The following is a 23487-nucleotide window of genomic DNA, read 5'->3' on the forward strand; positions in this document are numbered from 1 at the left end:
CGAATAGCACAGATGCATTCAAGGGGAAGTTAGATAAGCACGAGAGAGAAAGGAATAGAAGGATATGTTGATGGAGCTAGATGAAGAAGAGTGGGAGGAGGCTCGTGTGGAGCATAAACACCACCAGCGTGGAGCAGTTGGGCTGAATGGCCTGTTGCTGTAAACACTCTGTAATGACAAGTAGGAACATGAATGTAATAATCTGGCACCAAAAAGCTTTTACTTTAAACAAATTTGTTGAGTGAGTTATTAGGTCTTCCAACAATTGTAGAGGCAATTCTCCCTCCCTCCCTCCCTCCAAGTGAAAACTTTAATTAGGATATTAAAAGAAATGTATAAATTGATAAATGTAATCGTGTTATTGTGAAATGTCACATTTTGATTTTTTTTTTTTTTTTTTAAATGTTGTTTAAACCCTTATTTTGGATGTTAGAAATTTTAGTTACTGCGAGAAAAAATGGCGGTAGAAAAAAAAAAATCAGTTATTCTCTGAAGCAGGACTATATGCAACCCTTCAAAAAAAAAATTAAAATTACAGCTACTTCTAAGGAACACATCATTTGTGACAGTCGGTAAGTTCTAATTAGGAAGTCCGCTAGAAAAAACAGGCTTAGAGTGCAAGGGTTTCACTGACAGTGCAAGTGTGCTAGTAACTGTCGCCTCAAAGTCGCTGCTACATTGTGATGCTACACATACATGATCTGGGGTAAGGACTTCCAGTAAATACTGTCAGCTTTGTTCAGTAGAAGCATCGTTGCCTCTATGGGTCCAAGCCCCACTCCAGGACCTTAGCATATAATCTAGGCGGACACTCCAGTGCGGTACTGAAGGAGAGCCGCATTGTCAGAGGTGTCAGCTTTTGGACAAGACGTTAAATTTATCTGCCTGTTCAGGTGGACATAAATAAAATCCCGTGACACTATTCGAAGAAGGGAGTTCTACCTCTACTGGTATCCTGGCAACATTTATCCCTCAACCACCAACTAATAATTCATCTAATTTGTTGTTGTGAGACCTTAGCGTGTGCTTGCTAACTGACTGCCACATTCGCCGACAAAAAAAACACTGCATATACTTCAAAAGGTAATTCCTTGGGATGTCACGAGGTTGCGGAAAGTGCTATCGAAATGCATGTTCCTTCCTTCCTAGAGTCACACATGGAAATGCATTACTATCACACGTGCAGGAAACCCCTATCTGATCCCCCGTTCATCATCAACACTTACAATTAAGAGATACGTAATTGTTTTCCGAATGATGAAAATTTAAGACGATAATTTAACGAGTACAATCTAACCAAAACTGCTGTTGACATTGTGCTCTAACTCCCATGATGGGCCTAACAGCTAAACGTAACATTTGCCTTAGCTCGACTGATTAAAGGAAGGGGGGGGCGGGAGGAAAGATTTTGCCATTGTCTCCCAATCCTCAACGCTATTGGAAATTTCAAATATGTGAACGTCAGGGTTTGGCTATGATGCATTCCATGGTAAAATAGCTTACAAACACTCGCCGTCTGGTCTCATACTTGAAAAATGGGCACTGGAGACCCCCATAAAACTGTACCCCCACCTACTGGATAGCAGGGGAGAAAGTTGGAAGGAAATATAAATTCCTCTCCAACAGAAGCTTTTTTTAAATTATAAAGTTCCTTGGAAATATATAATTTCCCTGTAATTTTGCTTTAGAACTGCAAGCTAATATCCTAATTATAACCTCCATTAAATCATGTAACGGAATAATGGTAAAGTGATAATCCAATCTGAATAATACTTTCAACTGTCAGAGCAGTTTCTACTTTATTGGCACGGCAATATAAATTATTTAACACAATTTACTAAACTGATGCTCAAGGAGTAAATGGCTGCAATTTAATTTTGAAGTTCAGATAATGTCCATAAACCACTCCAGCTTTACATTTAAGAGATGATGTGAATTCCAACTAGTCTTTTTGATCAGGAATAAGCGATTGGGGGCTACATTCACTGAACCATCTATGCCTCTCTCAATACCTTGAAAGCGCTCTCCTGCTCACTTGTTCAGTCTTTAAAGTAATTGGATTGATCCGGTATTTAGTGTTGGAGGAGAAATTCCAGTACAACACAGCAATTTTTCCCCTTTAAAGCAAAGTTTATGCAGTAGCACACGCTATATTACATAGAATCTATACTGGTCTATGCCAGTGTTTATGCTCCACACGAGCCTCCTACTTCATCTAACCCTATCAGCATACCCTTCTATTCCTTTCTCCCTCATGTACTTATCCAGCTTCGCCTTAAATGCATCTATACTATTTGCCTACTACTCCATGTGGTAGCGAGTTCCACATTCTAACCACTCTCTGGGTAAAGAAATTTCTCCTGAGTTCCTTATTGGATTTGTTACTGACTTTCTCTTAATTATGACCCCTAGCTTTGGACTCCCCCCACCTCGAGAAGGTGGTGGCGAGCCGCCTTCTTGAATACAACTGAGTGGCTTGCTTGGCCATTTCATAAGAGTCAAGCACATTGCTGTGGGTCTGGAGTCACATATAGGCCAGACCGGGTAAGGACGGCAGATTTCCTTCTCTAAAAGACATTAGTGATCCAGATGGGTACAACAATCCGGTAGTTTTATGGTCACCATTACTCATACTAGCTTTTTATTCCAGATGAAAACTGAATTCCCCAGCTGGCGTAGTAGAGTTTGAACTCATGGGATGGATTTTACCAGCCCCGAGGAGGCGGGACTGCTGAGAAAGTCAGAGAATGGGAGCGGGTCCCGAACCTGTCTTCATACAAGCTTCCCGGGAGTCATGTCCCCGATTTGCGCAGGGACACGACTCCTAGCGGCGGGAACAGAACTATAGCCACTTAACTGCCTGTTAACAGGCTTTTCCCAATTTTTCCACTGTTGCTGCGGGCTTCCCGACATTGGGAATCATGCTGGCAACTCCATTTCTAACCAGAGATCAGGCCATCTTAGACTGGGTATTATGTAACGAGAAAGGATTAATTAGCAATCTTGTTGCACGGGGCCCATTGGGTCAGAGCGATCATAATATGATCGAATTCTTCATTAAGATGGAGAATGAAGTAGTTGACTCAGAGACTAGGGTCCTGAATTTAAATAAAGGAAACTACGATGGTCTGAGGAGCGAGTTGGGTAGGATTGAGTGGGGTATGTCACTCAAAGGGTTGACGGTGGATAGGCAATGGCAAACATTCAAAGACCGAATGGATGAGCTACAGAATTTGTTCATCCCAGTTTGGCATAAAAATAAAACAAAAAAGGTGACTCAACCGTGGCTAACAAGGGAAATTAGGGATAGCATAAGGTCCAAGGAGAGGACATATAAATTGGCTAGAAAAAGCAATAATCCTGAGGATTGGGAGCAGTTTAGGAGTCAACAAAGGAGGACAAAGGGATTAATTAAGAAAGGGAAAATAGAATATGAGAGTAAGCTAGCAGGCAACATAAAAACTGACAGAGCTTTTATAGATATGTGAAGAGAAAAAGATTGGTGAAGTCAAGCGTAGGTCCCTTGCAGTCAGAATCAGGGGAATTTATAATGGGAAACAAGGAAATGGCAGACCAACTAAATACATACTTTGGTTCTGTCTTCACAAAGGAGGACACAAATAATTTCCCCAGAGATGTCTTGCTACAGTTGTACAGGGCCTTGGTGAGACTACACCTTGAGTATTGTGTGCAGTTTTGGTCGCCTTACCTGAGGAAGGACGTTCTTGCCATGGAAGGAGTGCAGCGAAGATTCACCAGGCTAATACCTGGGATGGCAGGAATGACGTATGAGGAGAGATTGTGTCGATTGGGATTATACTCACTGGAGTTTAGAAGATTGAGAGGGGATCTCATCGAAACCTATAAAATTCTGTCAGGCCGGGACAGACTAGATGCAGGAAGGATGTTTATGATGGCCGCGGAGTCCAGAACCAGGGGTCATAGTCTAAGGATAAGGGGTAAGCCATTTAGGACTGAAATGAGGAGGAATTTCTTCACCCAGAGAGTGGTGAACCTGTGGAATTCTCTGCCACAGAGGGCGGTGGAGGCCAGTTCATTAAGTATATTCAAGAAAGAGTTGGATATATTTCTTAAGGCTAAAGGGATCAAGGGATATGGGGAGAAGGCAGGGACAGGGTACTGAATTTGGAGGATCAGCCATGATCTCATTGAATGGCGGAGCAGGCTCGAAGGGCCGAATGGCCTACTCCTGCTCCTATCTTCTATATTATTCTTGATGATCACATTGCTGGCCTGTATGGGCAGATGGGGAGCTCAGCCTGCTAATGGACAGGAAGGCAGCAGCCAATACAAACATCTGTATATTCTGCTGGCATAACTTAGCCTCCAGAAGCATTCTTGGAAACTGCATGGCTTTATGCCTTTACCAACTGAGCTTTCAGAAATGGATGGCGGCGGAGTTGCCAAGCAGGAACATTGTAATGACAGGCTCAGTTCCTGGAACTCCTCTTTCACAAACCTCTGGTTCCACCCGGCAACATCTGCGTCAATGCACAGCCACAACAGATGTTACATCTACTTTGCTAAATAATATTTTTACCAAAAGGAGAGCAGATGGCATGACACCAATGGCACATGGATATCATCGCACTGCCCTCTGCCTATCACAAGAGAAATACGGAGGAGGAAGGCAATTCAGCCCATCTCAACTCCACTCTACAACCCCCAAACAACGCTGCATTTAATTGTTTCTTAAATGGTTCCAGGGTTTTCACCTCCACCGCTCAATCTGGAAGTGTATTTCACGAGTTGATCAATCTGTGTGTGACTAAGAGCTTCTTATAGCAATTCTAAATATACCTTTAAATAGTTTGAACTTGTCCTACTTTTTTTCCCCCGCAGGCTGTGGGTGACGCTGGCAATTCCACATTTACTCTTGCAATTTCATTTACAGTCATATTCCTAATCAACCTTTTATCGTTCCCTTCACTGTGTTATATTCCTCCCAAGATCATCTCCTCGCCATGATGAAAAACCCAACCTTCTCCATTCTTTCTGGATGCAGAAGACTATGGGGATGAAGGGATTGGATTAGATTAGAAGGAGCGATTATGTAAATTGGGCATTTTCTCACTGGAAAAGAGAAACATCTCCTCCTGCCCTACAACCCTCCGAAATCTCTGCGCTCCTCCAATTCTGGCCTCTTGAGCATCCCCGATTTTAATCGCTCCACCATTGGTGGCCGTGCCTTCAGCTGCCCAGGACTTAAGCTCCTTAAACTTCTCCGCCTCTCTTTCCTCCTTTAAGACCCTCCATAAAACCTACCTCTTACTGCCCTAATATCTCATGTGGCTCGGTGTCAAATTTAGTTTGATAACGCTCCTGGGAAGCACCTTGGGACATTTCACTACGTTAAAGACGCAAGTTGTTGTTGGTTGAGGGGTGCAATGATTCATGGTTTTAGGATTCTAAAGGGAGTAGATAATGTTGACCGTGACAAGCTGTCTCACCGTGTCCACAACAGTAGAGCCAGAGGGACGATAGCAAAATACTGCAGATGTTGGAAATCCGAAATAACAACAGTAGAGCCAGAGGGCCCGGCCTGCGCTTGAAGGGGGTAAATTCAAAACTAATCTGCAGAAATAATATTTCAGTGAGCGAGCAGCCAATCTATGGAACAGGCTCCCTCGGGAGACGGTGGAAGCAGTTAGTATTATTCATTCAAATACAATTGAGAGATTTCTTTCAGGAAATAACATTTTGGATAAAGTATATGAGTAATCTGAGATGTGACGTGTTGTGAGTGTAGCGTGCTTGGAAGGAACAGGCGACTTTGGACCTATGGCTTCCAAAGCTCTCCACCACGAGTTTTTTTTCTTGTGCCTGTCTGGGTCTGTTGTAGACTCATTGATGGAGATTTATTGCTGTGATTAGTCAACAACGCCATCTTTGCATCATGAGATTCTTCTTCTTAGGTAGTCCCTCGGAACCGAGGATGACTTGCTTCCACGTTAAAAAATGAGTTCTCAGGTGACTGATGAGCCCAATGCGGGACCTACAGTCTCTGTCACAGGTGGGGCAGACGGTGGTTGAAGGGGCGGGATGGGTGGGTGGGGTGCTTGGCTTGATGTGCACTCCTTGCGCTTGGCTTCTGCTTGCTCCCGGCAAAGAGACTCGAGGTGTTCGGCGCCTTTTCGGATGGTTCTCCTCCACTTTGTGCGGTCTTGGGCCAGGGATTCCCAGGTGTCGGTGGGGATGTTGCACTTTTTCAAGGAGGCTTTCAGGGTGTCCTTGAAGCGTTTCCTCTGCCCACCTGGGGCTCTCCTGCCGTGCCGGAGCTCCAAGTAGAGCGCTTGTTTTGGGAGTCTTGTATAGGGCATGCGGACGATGTGGCCCGTCCATCGGAGCTGATCGAGCGTGGTCAAAGCTTCGATGCTGGGGATGTTGGCCTGAGCAAGAACACAGATGTTGGTGCGCCTATCCTGCCAATGAATTTGCAGGACCTTGCAGAGGAAGGGTTGGTGGTACCTCTCCAGTGCTTTGAGGTGCCTGCTGTACATGGTCCACGTCTCTGAGGCATACAGGAGGGCAGGTATCACTGCTGCTCTGTAGACCATGAGCTTGGTGCTGGGTTTGAGGTCCTGGTCTTCAAACACTCTCTTCCTCCAGGATGGTAAAAGGCGAACTAGGTAGACCTTATTTTAGTCCAGCAATTCCAATGTTTCCTCAACACTTAGACCCTCGACACAGTGGATTCAATTTCCGTGGGTCTCCCACCGTAGCTCCAATGGAAGACAGGCACAATCCTCAGGGAAACAACGCAAATTACCTTTTCCCTGGGGCCTGTGCCAGTCTCCTGCTAGAGTCAAAGCGAGAGTTCGCTGGATCCCCCAAGAAATTTCTTCGCCAGTACGTCTCTCTATCAGTGGTTTCAAATGTATTCAAATGGGGTACGGTAGTCACTGGGCTAGTAATCCAGAGGCCTGGACTAATGATCCAGAGACGCGAGTTCAAATCCCACCACGGCAGCTGGGGAATTTAAATTCAGTTAATTAAATAAATCTGGAATAAAAAGCTAGTGTCAGTAATGGTAAACATGAAACTATCGGATTGTTGTAAAAACCCATCTGGTTCATTAATGTCCTTTAGGGAAGGAAATCTGCCGTCCTTACCTACAGCAATGTGGTTGGCTCTTAACTGCCCTCTGAAATGGCCTACCAAGCCTCTCAGTTGTAACAAACCGCTACGAATAACAAGAAGAATGAAACCGGACGGACCACCCGGCATCGACATCGGCACCGGCTACGGACACGGCAATGGCTCACCCAGCCCAGACAACCCTGCAAAGTCCTCCTCACCAACATCTGGGGACTTGTGCCAAAATTGGGAGAACTGTCCCACAGACGAGTCAAGCAACAGCCTGACATAGTCATACTCACAGAATCATACCTTTCAGCCAATGTCCCAAACTCCTCCATCACCATCCCTGGGTATGTCCTGTCCCACCAGCAGGACAGACCCACCAGGGGTGGCGGCACAGTGGTATAGAGTCGGGAAGGAGTGGCCTTGGGAGTCCTCAACATTGACTCCGGACCCCATGAAGTCTCATGGCTTCAGGTCAAGCATGGGCAAGGAAACCTCCTGTTGATTACCATCTACCGCCCTCCCTCAGCTGATGAATCAGTACTCCTCTATGTTGAACACCACTTGGAAGAAGCACTGAGAGTAGCAAGAGCACAGAATGTACTCTGGGTGGGGGTCTTCAATGTCCATCACCAAGAGTGGTTCGGTAGCACCACTACTGACCGAGCTGGCCGAGTCCTGAAGGACATAGCTGCCAGTCTGGGCCTGCAACAGGTGGTGAGAGAACCAACACGAGGGAAAAACCTACTTGACCTCGTTCTCACCAATCTACCTGTCGCAGGTGCATCTGTCCATGACAGTATTGGTGGCAGTGACCACCGCACATTGTGGAGACGAAGTCCCGTCTTCACACTGAGGACACCCTCCATCGTGTTGTGTGGCACTACCACCGTGCTAAATGGGATACATTCAGAACAGATCTAGCAGCTCAAAACTGGGCATCCATGAGGTGCTTTGGGCCATCAGCAGCAGCAGCGTACCTAAAAATGAGGTGCCAACCTGTGGAAGCTGCAACACAGGACTACACACATGCTAAAAAGCAGAAGCAGCATGCAACAGACAGAGCTAAGCGATCCCACAATCAATGAATCAGATCAGAGCTCTGCAGTCCTGCCACATCCAGTTGTGAATGGTGGTGGACCATTAAACAACTAATGGGAGGAGGAGGCTCCATGAATATCCCCATCCTCAATGATGGTGGAGCCCAGCACGTGCGTGCAAAAAACAAGGCTGAAGCATTTGCAACCATCTTCAGCCAGAAGTGCCGAGTGGATGATCCATATCGGCCTCCTTCTGAGGTCCCCACCACCACAGAAGCCAGTCTTAAGCCAATTCAATTCACTCCACGTGATATCTAGAAATGGCTGAGTGCACTGGATACAGCAAAGGCTATGGGTCCCGACAACAACACGGCTATCGTGCTGAAGACTTGTGCTCCAGAACTAGCCGCGCCTCTAGCCAAGCTGTTCCAGTACAGCTACAACACTGGCATCTATCCGACAATGTGGAAAACTACCCAGGTATGTCTTGTCCACAAAAAGGACAAATCTAACCCGGCCAATTACCACCCCATCAGTCTACTCTCAATCATCAGCAAAATGATGGAAGGTGTCATAGACAGTGCTATCAAGCGGCACTTACTCACCAATAACCTGCTCACTGATGCCCAGTTTGGGTTCCGCCAAGACCACTCGGCTCCTGACCTCATTATAGCCTTGGTCCAAACATGGACAAAGGAGCTGAATTCCAGAGGTGAGATGAGTGACTGCCCTTGACATCAAGGCAGCATTTGAGAGAGTCTGGCATCAAGGAGCCCGAGTAAAACTGAAGTCAATGGGAATCAGGGGGAAAACACTCCACTGGCTGGAGTCATACCTAGCACAAAGGAAGATGTTTGTGGTGGTTGAAGGTCAATCATCACAGCCCCAGGACATTGCTGCAGGAGCTCCTCAGGGCAGTGTCCTAGGCCCAACCATCTTCAGCAGCTTCATCAATGACCTTCCCTCCAACATAAGGTCAGAAATGGGGATGTTCGCTGATGACTGCAGAGTGTTCAGTTCCATTCGCAACTCCTCAGTAATGAAGCAGTCCATGCCCGCATGCAACAAGACCTGGACGATGTTCAGGCTTGGGCTGATAAATGGCAGGTAACATTCGCGCCACAGAAGTGCCAGGCAATGACTATCTCCAACAAGCGACAGTCTAACCACCTCCACTTGACATTCAATGGCACTACCATCGCCAAATCCCCCACTATCAACATCCTGGGGATCACCGTTACCCAGAAACTTAACTGGACCAGCCACATAAATACTGTGGCAACAAGAACAGGTCAGAGGCTGGGAATTCTGCGGCGATTGTCTCACCTCCTGACTCCCCAAAGCCTTTCCACCATCTGCAAGGCACAAGTAAGGAGTGTGATGGAATACTCTCCACTTGCCTGGATGAGTGCAGCTCCAACAACACTTAAGAAGCTCGACACCATCCAGGACAAAGCAGCCCGCTTGATTGGCACCCCATCCACCACTTTAAACATTCACTCCCTCCACCACCAGAGTACCGTGGCTGCAGTGTGGACCATCTACAAGATGCACTGCAGCAACTCGCCAAGGCTTCTTCGGCAACACCTCCCAAACCCGCAACCTCTTCCACCTAGAAGGACAAGGGCAGCAGGCGCATGGGAACACCACCACCTCCAAGTTCCCCTCCAAGTCTCACACCATCCTGACTTACAAGTATATCGCCATTCCTTCATGGTCGCTGGGTCAAAATCCTGGAACTCCCTCCCTAACAGCACTGTGGGAGCACCTTCACCACACGGACTGCAGCGGTTCGAGAAGGCGGCTCACCACCACCTTCGCAAGGGCAATTAGGGATGGGCAATAAATGCTGGTCTTGCCAGCGATGCCCACATTCCATAAACAAATTTTAAAAAATTAGTGTCCTCTCTGTGTGTGATTTTGAAAACAAAATTAGGAAAACAGCAGCAAAGCAAAATGAATAACCTACTGAAAAAAATAAATACAAATAACATTGTTCTCTGAAAAATCATTATTAAAAACAACTGTTCTTGGGACTACAAGGTGGGGAGTTAGAGAGAAGTTGGGGCTCCTGCTTCTGATCACTGTTTGGTGACTCCTTCTGGAAAGTGTGTGGACCTCGGTTGAGGACAGAATTAGACTCAGCTGTAACGGCCTCCGTTGTTAAATTACCTGCCTACATTTACTGCCCTGGAAATTACACAATGTAATAATAACATTTAACACATTCATATGAATTCCTTTGTCTGCTTTCTTTTTAGTCAAGTGTGGACACTAAAATAGCAAACAAAGGAAATTACACAGAAATACATTGGGCTGTGGCGTACCGATCACAGAACGGACACAATCCGCTTTCCGGTCCATAGACTATAAATCAGGCGTCATGCCTTTAAGAAGGATCACACCTTTAAGAAACTGGATCTGCAACATAGTTAAGCCCAGAGCAGGGGAGGAGCAGTCAAAGCTGTGCACTGATGAAAGAGAGTTGTACTTTGTGTAGTCTCTGACTCCATTTTGTGTTCAGCATGCAGCCTCAACAATTAAACCTTTTCTGTTGAACCTCTCCGAGTTCAGTATTTTTTGCTAGGAGTACGTAGACTCCGACAGGGCCAGAATTTACCGGAAAAATAACGGTTACGCTAATGGCGCTCACTGTTATTTATGCACAAATCGGACAGCAACTTCAGGCGAGGGCAGATATGCAGTTAAAACGCAAAAATACGGAAGTTGCAGCCGTAAGCTGTGTGAAAACACCATCTCACCATCTGGCTCCCCATTCAAATGTTTTGAACGGTGAGAAGTTCCTGTACTTACACTGTAGGTACGGACTAAACTTGTCCATTTCAGTCTAAGTACCCTTTTTAATGGCGGGATAAGTCTCAATTACTGCCAAACAACCTCTCTGGCACTGAAAATTAACTTTTACAAGTGTGGAGTCTCATTCCTTCAGCTTTTAATTGTTGTTGGAGATTTGTTTTAAAATTTAATTTAAAAAATATTACTTTTTCTTTCGGTCTCTTTTTCTCTCTCCCTTAATCCAATCTTTCTTTCTCTCTCTGTACCAGATTTGACATTAAGTTAGAATAGTGAATTCACACTTCCTGGATCAGACTCTGCACTGTGCATTAACAATTCTTCAATATGATTGGTTAAGGAGATGGACAGTTGCTTGCCCTGTTCGCATAGGTCCCTGATGCCCTGTAGATGGCACCGCACTGTTTCAACATCCCGCTTGCAGAAACATGCCACGCAAAAGCTCATGAAAATTAAATGGGCACGAGCAAGTCTAACGAACGGCGGGCACCATTCGTTCCCTGGTTAAAGTAAATTCTGGCCCATAGAAGTTACAACACGGAAACAGGCCATTCAGCCCAACCAGTCCGTGTCTCGGTTTACCCTGCACACGAGCAGATAGTTCTAATCACATTTACCCACCCTGTTCCAATATTCCTCCAACCACCAATCCAATCTAATCTTGAATGCTGACAGTTTCGCCTTCAACCCTCCGCACACATCCACACTGAGTCGAGCCCTGAAATATAATTTCTAAAGCCTCTGCAATTTCCTCTCTAATCTTCCTCAGGATCCTAGAATGTATCCCACGGGCCCTGGCACTTAGTCTTCCTTCAGCTTAACTAACTTATCAAAAATGTTCCTTTTGTTTATCAGATCATTCATCTCACTCTTAACCATTTTAGGATTCATCTCCACTTTGATATCCTTCTCTTTAGTTAAGACTGATGTAAAGTGCCTATTAAATACCACTGCCATTTTTCGATCACCATTTATAAATTGACAATCCTCTCCTCTCAGGGGGTTCCACCTCACTTTCAATAATTCTCTTTTTACTGATCTACTTATAAAATAGTTCCTTTTGATGTTTTTGAAAAAGGTTTCCTCATACTCCCTCTTAGTATTCCCTACCCTGGCCATAACATCTTCATTTATCATATTCTTTAGTTTTTTTCATTATTATTCTATAGCCATCATGGCCCGCCTCTTAAATTATAATTGGTTTTGAAACTCTATTTATCCATGTCATCCTGAAATTGTCTTTTTTAAAATAGAATATTCTTAATCTGTACTTCTGCAATATCTTTTTTTTTATAAAAAGAATCCCACTGTTGGTGTATAAACCTGTGCGCCAATTTCTCCTTCCACTTCACCTAGCTCGCTCCTCAACTTTCTAAAATCTGCCCTAATCCAATCTGGTATTCTCGTTTTTGTACTGACTTTTCCCCTTTCTAGATCGATCTTAAACCTCATCATAGTGTGATTAAACTTAACGACAATAACAACTTGTATTTATATAGCGCCTTTAATGTAGTAAAACGCCCCAAGGCGCTTCACAGGAGCGTTATCAAACAAAGCATTGACACAGAGCCACATAAGGAGATATTAGGGCAGGTGACCAAAAGATTGGTCAGAGAGATAAGTTTTAAGGAGGGTCTTAAAAGGAAGAAAGAGAGGTAGAGAGGTGGAGAGATTTAGTGAGGAAATTCCAAGCTTAGGGCCTTGGCAGCTGAAGGCATGGCCACCAATGGTGGAGCGATTAAAATCGGGGATGCTCAAGAGACCAGAATTGGAGGAGCGCAGAGATCTTGGAGACTTGTAGGGCTGGAGGAGGTTACAGAGATAGGGAGGGGCAAGGCAATGGAGGGATTTGAAAATGAGGCGACTGGAATCTGGAAGAAAAACTTCTTTCATTGCAGGTGGAGGATTCAAGTCCAGACAGATCTTGGGTCACTCCAAAAGAGAAATCCCAATTATGAAAAGGAATACGAGATCCATTTTGTATTTTTGTACCGATACGCTAAAAGGAACGTATCATTCTTAAGCCAATGTGTTTGAATATTATATGATACGATTCTTGTGTGTGCTACCCTTAATCCAATCATCGCAAACTTCTCCAAACATTACCACCACCAGTGGCAGGCCTGTATCCACCAGTACTTCAAAGCACAAATGTTCTCTCCAGACACAACCCAAGTTTGGAAGGGTAGAATCACAGTAGTGCAAGGTGCTTTTCACATTTCATGTGGATACAGAACAAAATATTTTCACAGGCTATACTAAACTCCCGAAATTCCGGCAGCCAGCAAGGGCAATTTTGTCAGTAGAAGAGCTGCTACTGGGGTGCAACTCAGATCCAGCAAAGTTCTGTCCCTTTTTTAGCCCCATCGGAAATCCCGCAAAAGGACGGACATATTGTAACGCCATGTAACTGAGTATTTCCCTCATTTACACCCTCTGCATTGCAGATTGCCAAGGGCACCTGTCGGGTCGCTGGCATCCAGCATTACTAAGGCTGCGGTGTGGGTGAGGATACGCGGGGGAAGGGGTAGGAGGGGGGCAGTTTAAAACTCAAAGGCCAGTTTCAACTGTGCAAATCTATCGCACATGCCAAAACCTGCAGAAGAAAGAAACTGGTCAATTTTGAAATTCTTGCCCCACCTCTCAGAGGTATAGGCCTCGAATGCTGCAGCAAAGCGGTGACAAAATTCCTCCCCCGCGCCCTGGGGTTGTTAGCACCCACCCAAAATATTGGCCCAGAAATTCGGGTCTCCACGGGTGAGTACGCACGGGGTACTCATGCGTAGGCCCAACGAAAGTGCCGGTTTCATGCATGCACGGGAAACCGGAACTTCCGTTCCCTTGAAAGAAGGGGTTGACAGGTGGAACGCATGCACCAGAGAGGCAGCGCGTGCGCATCGAACTTACTTTTTTTTTTTTTTTTTGCAGGTTTCTCCGGGAGGGTAAGTCTCCAGCAGTTACACTTTTAAAAAGCAGGCACAAGGCCTGCTTTTAACAAAGTAAGTGGCGAATTAATTAAAATTAAAACATTTTTTCCCCACAGGTTTATTATTTTTAAATACTTTAAAGGGCAAGTTTATTTTTAGCCCCGTTAGAAAATGTTAATTAATTTTTTCAAAATTTTAAATTGTTTAAAATAGTTATTTAATGTAATTTATAGTTATTTTAAAAATGTGATTTAAAAAAAATGTATTTGAAGTTTTAGTGATGTTTTGGGGCTTATAGTATTTATAGGTTTGACAGGTCTTCCTGTCAATTTTATGAATGAAGCATTCCCTGCTACCATTGGCTCTCCATGGCGCACGTGATCCCAGGGGACACTTCGGACTAACTGCGCCCCTGGGATATGCAAGCACTGCGTGCCGGCAGTTGGAGGAGGCCCAGGATCGGAATCCCACGCGGGCCCACAACTCAACGGCCGGCGTGCTAGGTAAGTGCAGGTCGGAGGCTTGTACCCGCGGGAAGCCCCCGACCCGAATTTCTGGGCCATTAAAGGGCGCGACTGCTGCCAACGCGGTTGAGGTAGTTGCACACGCGCAGTTAGTGTTTTTTCGGTTGTTCGCTAACGGAAAAGAAAATATTGTCGCCGTTACAAAGAAAACACTTCCAGAGAGAAAGGAGGGGATGGGGTGGTGAAAAGAGATCGCTACTGCCGAACACAGCCGCATCAGGAAAAGAAAATCCACGCCAGCAAAACACAGTAAATGTTCATTTTTTATGAATTTTGTTCTCCTTTCCCTTCACACAGAACCTGCGCTCCAAACAGATAAATCTCCGCAACCCTCCCCCCGCGAAAATATCCATTAAAACCAACCCGCGCTATTATTACACCTTATTAAACCAACCCATAGCTCCACAGATTCCGGCTTGCGATATGACTATATTATTATATACATTCATTCTTAAACCACCACAGATTTATGAGCGAACGCTGCTGTCCAGCTTCTGGTCACTGGTTCGTCACTCCAAATATATAAAATCAGCTGACCCGGGTCAGGGACAGCGGGCAGCAGTTCTGCTTCAAATCCACCTCCACCCTCCAGACTTTCAAATACCTCGCAGCGAATCTCACTTTGGCACGTTGTGAAATTGATTTATGGGCTGGCACCATAAAACATGACCATGAAAGCAGCGTGATTGTTTAAAAAAAAAAAAACTGGTTCCCTGATGTCCTTCAGGAAAGGGAAACTGCCAGCCCTACCTGGTCTGGCTCATGTGACTCCAGTCCCACGACATGGTTGACAAAATTACCTCAGTGTCAGCCGCAGCTCAGTTGGTAGCACCCTCGCCTCTGAGTCAGAAAGTTGTGGGTTCAAGTCCCACTCCAGAGACTGAAGCACAAAAATCTGATCTGACACTCCCAGTGCAGTGCTGAGCGAGTGCTGCACTGTCGGAGGTGCCGTTTTTTGGACGAGATGGTAAACCGAGGCCCCGTCTGCCCTCTCAGGTGTATGTAAAAGATCCTATGGCACTGTGTCGAAGAGGAGCAGGGAAGTTATCCCCAGTGTCCTAGCCAATATTTATCTCTCAAAAATAACATCCCTAAAAAAAAAAGCATCCGCTCATGATCAGTTTGCTGTTTGTGGAAGCTTGCTGTGTGCAAATTGGCTGCCGTGTTTCCTACATTACAACAGTGACTACACTTCAAAAAGTACTTCATTGGCTGAATAGCGCTTTGGGACTTCTGGTGGTCGCGAGAGACACTATATAAAAGCAAGTCTTTCTTTCTAAAAGCTCTGCTCATCAGCTCATCCCTTGGAAAACACAATGGTCTCTCCAATAAATATGCGGTACGAATCCATTATGGAGTCTTGTCATGCATTACTAATATGAACAGGAGTAAGGCACTCCTGAATATTGATGTTCCCTGTTTAATCAATGTATTTAAAAAAGTCATAAAACTACATTGCAGACTTTTGCAGAGTGAACAAATATAGTGGTCTTCAAAATTATGAAGGCGTTTGATATGGTAGAGAAAGCATTTCCATTTGTGGGGCATCCAAAACTAGGGGTCATAAATATAAGACAGTCATGAATAAATCCAATGGGGAATTCAGTAGAAACTTCTTTACTCAGAGAGATTGGAATGTGGAAGTTGCTACTGTTGTGTATGTACCTTTAAGAGAATAACTGGTCTCAGACTGCAGTACCGGCAGTGACCACCCCTGTATAAAAGGCGCTCGTGAGCCTCTGTTGTTTTCACTTTCACTATTGACTCCCATCAGTAAAGACTTGTTTTGTTCAACTCCTGCTGTCCGTGTCTCAATCATTCACGGACATAATACTGGCGACGAGCAGATATGAACCTACCTACAGTCTGCACCACCTCCTGGGATCCATTCCAACAGCGAAGTGAGCAGAGGTCGAGGCCAGAAAGAAAGTAAGAGGCAGTAGAAACGGGCGTCGACCGTGGGCGTCCGCCCTGTGTTGCAGATTGCTGGAGAAGCTGTCGGATGCGGGCCTGGTTCCTGTCGACAGTGCTTCAGCTAATCGGGCTGGTGGCAGGTAGTACACTGATCCTTCCTGGGCTGCGGCGGTCGCGAACTCGAGTGGGTGGCTTGCAACGGGGCCGAGCAGCTTTGTCGGGAAGGAGAGAGAGGGTGGAGCACACAGGGCGCGGCCGGTGCTACGAAGCCGGGCTGCGTATAGACCCGAGAAGAGGGAGGCAAGAGTCCCACAGGGTTGTTCCACGACGGGAAAATAATAAAAAAAGAAATATTAAACGCACAAGAAACCACGAGGAGCTGCAGGTTGCAACGGGAACTGTGGAAAGCAGCGCTAGCAACAGCGGGGAAGAAGGCAAAGCGCGGGAGGCGCCATTTTAGATTTGCAAGATGCCGAAGACTGGCTGTATCACTGCTTTTGATAATACAATAGAGGACTGGACCACGTATGTGGAAAGAGTCGGAGGTATATTTCGAGGTAAACGAAATAGCTGATGAGAAGAAGGCATCGGTATTGCTAAACTTAATGGGCACTAGAACGTACGGCCTATTGCGGGACCTGATTACTCCAGCCAAACCGAAGGCGAAGAGTTTTAACGAAATTGTTGCTGTCCTACAGGAACACCTAAACCCTGCACCGCTGTTGATAGCAGAAAGATTTAAATTCCACAGGAGAACTCAGCATAAAGATGAGAGCAATGCTGAGTACCTTACGGAACTACGCAAGCTATCAAAGCACTGCCAGTTCGGAGCAGGACTGGCAGATACTCTACGGGACAAATTTGTCTGTGGACTCCTGAGTGAAGGAACACAGAAGAAGTTACTCTCAGAGAAAGAGCTGACGCTAGATAAGGCTTTCAGCGTGGCAGTATCGTAGGAAGCAGCAGCCAGGGGAGCTGCAGAAATTCAACAAAAGCCACAGGAATACGGCACCCACGAAATGACACGGGGATTTGCAAAATGTTATCGCTGCGGCAGAACTAACCATGACCAGAAGGACTGCTGGTCCAAAGACAAAATATGCAGGCAATGCGGAAAGATGGGACACATTGCACGAGTTTGCAGGTCTGGGAAGAAGACCAGCGATAACAAAAAGGCTACGAAGGGACCGTACAAGAAAGTACAAAAGATGACGGACAGTAGTTCCGAAGACCAGATGAGCGATAGTGAATCCGGGAACAAGAGACTAAGCTGTCTCAAACTTCACAATGTAATCGCAAAAGAGGATCACCGAACCATTTGGGTCACCCTCACGATAGCAGGGTCCCAAGTTAAAATGGAATTGGATACAGGATCAGCGCTAACCGTCATGAATCGACGAGACTACAAGCGGCTATTCTCACATACCCTTGAGAGAGACATCCATCGTCTTGACAACGTATACGGGGCAAAAAGTATACCCCAGAGGAAAAATAAGGGTGCCTGTCGAATACAACGGCAAGAAAATACGGAAATTGTATCTCTACATACTGCCAAATGGTGGACCACCGTTATTGGGACGTGAATGGATCAGGAAGATAAACTTAGATTGGCACTCCATTCATGCAATGACGGTGGACGGTAAAAAAGATGAAGACGTCACTCCTGGACGATTGTTGACAATCTTAGCTAACGCCAAAGAGGTATTTCAACAAGAACTGGGCAAGCTTAAGGGCGTAACCGCCTCGATAAAAATAGAAGAGAATGCAGTTCCCAAGTTTTTCAAAGCAAGACCGGTACCATATGCAATTCGCCCAGCCGTCAAGGCAGAGCTGGAGAATCTGGAGAAGGCGGGCGTGTTGTCTAAGGTCGACTGGAGCGAGTGGGCGACACCCATCGTTCCTGTCATGAAGAAAACATTAAGCAATAAGTCCGGGGAGCCAAGGAAGATTCGCATCTATGGGGATTTCAAGGTGACGGTGAACCCAGTCCTTCACACAGTACAATGTCCTCTTCCAAGGATAGAAGACATCTTCGCCTCACTGTCTGGAGGGAAGCGTTTTACAAAAATTGACCTAGCACAAGCATATTTGCAGATGGAGGTTGAAGAGTCCTCTAGGAAGTATCTCACGATAAACACTCACAAAGGTCTTTACCAGTATCATCGGTTGGTATTCGGAGTAGCATCGGCTCCGGCAATATGGCAAAGAGCGATGGAACAAGTCCTGCAAGGGATTCCGGGGACTCAGTGTTACTTGGACGACATCCTTGTGACAGGTGAAGATGACAGTGAACACCTTAACAACCTAGAACAGGTGCTCACTAGACTACGGGAACATGGGCTACGAGCCAACTGCCCCAAGTGTGAGTTTTTTAAGAAACAGATATCGTATTGTGGCCACGTGATTGATGAAGAGGGGTTACATAAGTCCCCTCACAAAATTGAAGCGGTTGTTAAGGCCCCAACACCTGAAAATGTGTCGCAACTGAGGTCATTCCTCGGATTGGTGAATTACTACCATAAGTTTTTGCCGAATTTGTCGACAATTCTGCACCCACTGAACGCGCTGCTACGAACGGGGGTAGCATGGAAATGGAGCGATGATTGTAAGCGGGACTTTCAGAAGAGTAAGGACTTAATCACTTCAAGGGAAGTATTGGCTCACTACAACCCAGCACTGCCGATCAGACTGGCGTGTGATGTGTCTCCCTACGGCATTGGGGCGGTACTGTCACATAAATTCCTTGATGGTTTAGAGAGGCCGATAGCTTTTGCGTCACACTCGTTAACTTCTGCCGAGCGTAACTACGCCCAGATTGACAGAGGCCCTCAGCCTAGTGTGGGGGGTGAAGAAGTTCAATCACTACCTGCACAGTCAAAAATTTACTCTACTAACCGATCATCAACCTCGTGTCTCCATTTTCAACCCTCAGAAGGGCGTACCGATAATGACAGCACAACGGCTGCAGAGGTGGTCCCTTTTCCTAGGGGCACACCAATATGACATCGAGTACAAAGGAACTAAACAGCATGGGAATGCTGATGGATTGTCACGCCTACCGTTGCCGACGGTGGAAGACGACGACCTCGCAGTGGATCCAATGGAGTTATTCCACTCGACCATAGTCGAATGTCTCCCTATGACGAATGCAAACATAGAAAAGGAAACACGGAATGACCCGACACTATCACGGGTCTATGATTTAACGGTGAAGGGATGGCCAGCACATGGCGAACCACTGCTGCCAGCATTCTCGCCGAGAACAGCTGTCAGTGTGCAGAGGAACCTTGATGTGTGGATCCAGAGTAGTAATCCCACCTAAGTTGACGGATAGAGTGCTCAATGAGCTTCATGAGGGTCATCTGGGTGGGGTAAAAATGAAGAACTTAGCCAGAGCGTTTGTGTGGTGGCCGGGAATTGATAGAGAAATCGAAGAGATGACCAAGAGCTGTGCAGGATGCCAGAAGGTCCAAAACACCCCACCACAAGCTCCTCTGCATCCATGGGAGTGGCCCTCATCTCCATGGCAAAGGGTGCACGTTGATTTTGCTGGTCCCTTCATGGACTCGATGTTTTTAATTGCGGTGGATGCACATTCAAAGCGGCCAGAGGTAATAAAAATGTCCTCAACCACCACGGAAAAAACTATCACAGTTTTACGAACCATATTCGCCAGGAATGGGCTGCCTGAACAGATTTGCTCTGACAATGGACCACAGTTTGTGTCTGAAGAGCTCCGGAGGTTCTTCAAGAACAATGGTGTTAAGCATTACACATCTGCCCCATATCATCCAGCCACTAATGGATTGGCCAAGAGGTTTGTCCAAACATTCAAGAAAGCTATAAAGGCAATGTGTAATGAAGATATACCCCTACAACACAAGGTGGACAACTTCTTGTTTGCCTACCGGAATGCGACACATGCTGTTACCAACCAAACTCCAGCCATGATGTTCTTCAATCGAAGACTACGATGCCGCTTGGATTTGGTTAAGCCAAACGTCCGAAGAGATGTGGAGAACAGGCAGTTTCAGAATATGAATGAAAGGCCGACCAGGAGTTTTAAGATAGGTCAACCAGTTTTGGCCCGGGACTACCGCACTGAGAAATGGCAGCCAGGAACGATTTGTACACGGCAAGGACCTCTCATGTATACCGTGGATGTTGGAGAGAGCATTGTAAGACGCCATGCTGACCAGATTCTAGAGTCACTGGAAAACGTCAACTCCACACCACGATCTGATACACCTGGCAATGAAATCGACGTACCAATTGCAGCTACCGCAGAGCCGGTGATATTGGAAGCAGATGAACCAAATGACGACATTGATCCCGACTCAACATTGCCAGAAGAACCTGATACCCCAAAGAGGCGTTATCCAGACAGAATCAGGAAGCCTCCTCAAAGACTGAACTTATAATTGCTTAAACTTAACCAATGTATCTAGCAACCGTAATTGTGATTGTAAGTAGTTATCATTTAGTTGTTAAATGAATGTTATGTACTGTTTATCTAAAAGGGGAGGAATTGTTGTGTATGTACCTTTAAGAGAATAACTGGTCTCAGACTGCAGTACCGGCAGTGACCACCCCTGTATAAAAGGCGCTAGTGAGCCTCTGTTGTTTTCAGTTTCACTATTGACTCCCATCAGTAAAGACTTGTTTTGTTCAACTCCTGCTGTCCGTGTCTCAATCATTCACGGACATAATAGCTACCATATGGAGTGGTTAGAATCATAGAAATTCAAGGCACATAAGGAGGCCATTGTGTCTGAAAAAAGAGCTCTCCAGCCTAATCCCACTTTCCAGCACTTGGTCCTTAGCATTGCAGGTTACGGCACTTCAAGTGCACATCCAAGTACTTTTTAAATGTGATGAGGGTTCCTACCACTCTTTCAGGCAGTGAGTTCCACACCCCACAACCCTCTGGGTGAAAAAAAGTTCTCCTCACCTTCCCCCTAATCATTCAGCCAATTACTTTAAATCTAGTTATTGACCTCTCTGCTAAAGGATATAGGTCCTTCCTATCCACTCTATCTAGGCCCCTCATAATTTTTACACCAGAATTAAATCGCCCCTCAGCCTCCTGCATTCTAGAGAAAACAACCTCAACCTTTCCAATCTTTCCTCATAGCTAAAATTCTCCAGTCGTGGCAACATCCTCGTAAATCTCCTCTGCAGCCTCTCTCGTGCAATCACATCTTTCCTGTAATGTGGTGACCAGAACTGCACGCAGTTGAGGCGAATAGCACAGATGCATTTAAGGGGTAGTTAGGTAAGTACACGAGGGAGAAAAGAATAGAAGTAAATGCTGATAGGGTTAGATAAAGTAGGGTGGGAAGAGGCTCATGTGGCGCGTAATCACCGGCGCAGACCTGTTGGGCCAAATGGCCCCTTACTGTGCTGTAAATTCTACGTAAAAGCACGTTAAATACACCGAATTACTTTGAAGGCAGGAATGACGTATGAGGAGAGATTGGGTCGATTGGGCTTATACTCGCTGGAGTTTAGAAGAATGAGAGGGGATCTCATTGAAACTTATAAAATTCTAACAGGACTAGACAGACTAGATGCAGGAAGGATGTTCCCGATGGCCGGGGGAGTCCAGAACCAGAGGTCATAGTCTAAGGATAAGGGGTAAGCCATTTAGGACAGAGATGAGGAGGAATTTCTTCACCCAGAGTGGTGAACCTGTGGAATTCTCTACCACAGAAGGCAGTAGAGGCCAATTCATTAAACATATTCAAGAAGGAGTTAGATATATTTCTTAAGGCTAAAGGGATCAAGGAATATGGGGAGAAGGCAGGGACCGGGTACTGAATTTGGATGATCAGCCATGATCTTATTGAATGGCGGAACAGGCTCGAGGGGCCGAATGGCCTACTCCTGCTCCTATCTTCTATGTTTCTATGAAGTGTAGAGACCGTTGTGTGGGTAAATATGACAGCGATTTCACACACAGCAAGATCCCACAAAGAGCAAACCTGATTATTATTTATAAAAAGCAGGATAAATAATTAAATACAAAACCAACGGTAGGATTTGGTGTGAAATGAGAGTGTAGTGAGAAGGAAGGTCGGAGGAGGCGAAGAGAAAAAGAGAAATTCTCAATTTGACAGGAGTGATGCCGACAGTTCAGAGGTTATTCCAAATTAAGGAAGACATCCCACAATTACTCACCATGACTATAATAAACGTATTCCTGACATTTTGGGAAACAGTCCCGTTCTCCCCTCTCTGTGATTAAACAAAACTTAAATTATATTGAACTCAACTAGTTATTAAACATACTTTAAATTAACTCCCGCTACTTCTATGCTTATAGTCCACTTTCAAGTTAATTTATAAAGTTCCCCTGCAAATAAGCTCCTTTCTCATACAGGGAACATTTAATTTGCAAACGATTTTTCCTGTTGAGGGGAGAATTATAATCGATGAAAACAAAATAAAATTAGCCACCCCCCTCAAAATCCAACTCCAGAATCTGGCACAAATCCAACAGAGGTGACTCTGGTGGAAGAAGGAAAACTTGCCAACGATTGCTGATGGTTTCGACAAACAAAATCCAATGAGTGAAGACGCGGCCCGTTAAATATAACAAGGATGGGATTAAATGGGTTTTTTTTCATCCCATTGCAGCTCACTTACATTCCCGCACTGCCGCCGCTCCGTGAGGAGGGGGCAAGCTCAGAAATCCGCCGGCCGGCCGACTTTTATATCACGGAATAAAACATCTCAACAGCCGCCAACGCCCCGCTTTTCTTTCCTTTATCTTCAACCGCTGGATGGGGAAAGGCGGAGATCTGGCCGCGACCTGTCCTGAACACCCAACCCACTCTCACCGTCTGCCGCACACAGACTGACATCGGGACCCGGAGCGGGGGCGTGGGCGGGAGCGAGCACGTACGTCAGTCTTCACACGGTGCGGTGCACAGGCTCGCGCCCGCCGGTCTGTGCTGGGCAGCGCGCGCCCGCCGGTCTGTGCTGGGCAGCGCGCGCCCGCCGGTCTGTGCTGGGCAGCGCGCGGAGAAGAACGCGCGAGCTTTCCCTGATCATCGACCGTTGGTCGAGCTGGCGAGCTTCTCATTCAAATCACGCGCCACAGACCCTCAGTGAGGCTTACTTATTGTCAGACACTAACACAATACAGAAACACACTCAGAA

The 23487-nt window shown here is 45.9% G+C and overlaps 1 protein-coding gene across 2 annotated transcripts in view; it reads right to left on the bottom strand.

Annotated features, from left to right (window-relative positions):
* The window catches only part of lifra (LIF receptor subunit alpha a), a 229468-nt gene extending 206251 nt beyond the window's left edge, over positions 1-23217 (bottom strand). For both annotated transcript variants that reach the window (XM_085967341.1, XM_085967430.1), the window contains exon 1: positions 22972-23217. The gene's annotated coding sequence lies outside the window, so the exon portion shown is untranslated. The remainder of the gene's footprint in view (positions 1-22971) is intronic.
* Positions 23218-23487: the final 270 nt, after the last annotated feature.

The sequence above is a fragment of the Somniosus microcephalus genome, chromosome 1 (assembly GCF_052327205.1).
Source record: "Somniosus microcephalus isolate GS21.2 chromosome 1, FLI_Smic_1.0, whole genome shotgun sequence".
In the NCBI taxonomy this organism is placed as follows: Eukaryota; Metazoa; Chordata; class Chondrichthyes; order Squaliformes; family Somniosidae; genus Somniosus; species Somniosus microcephalus.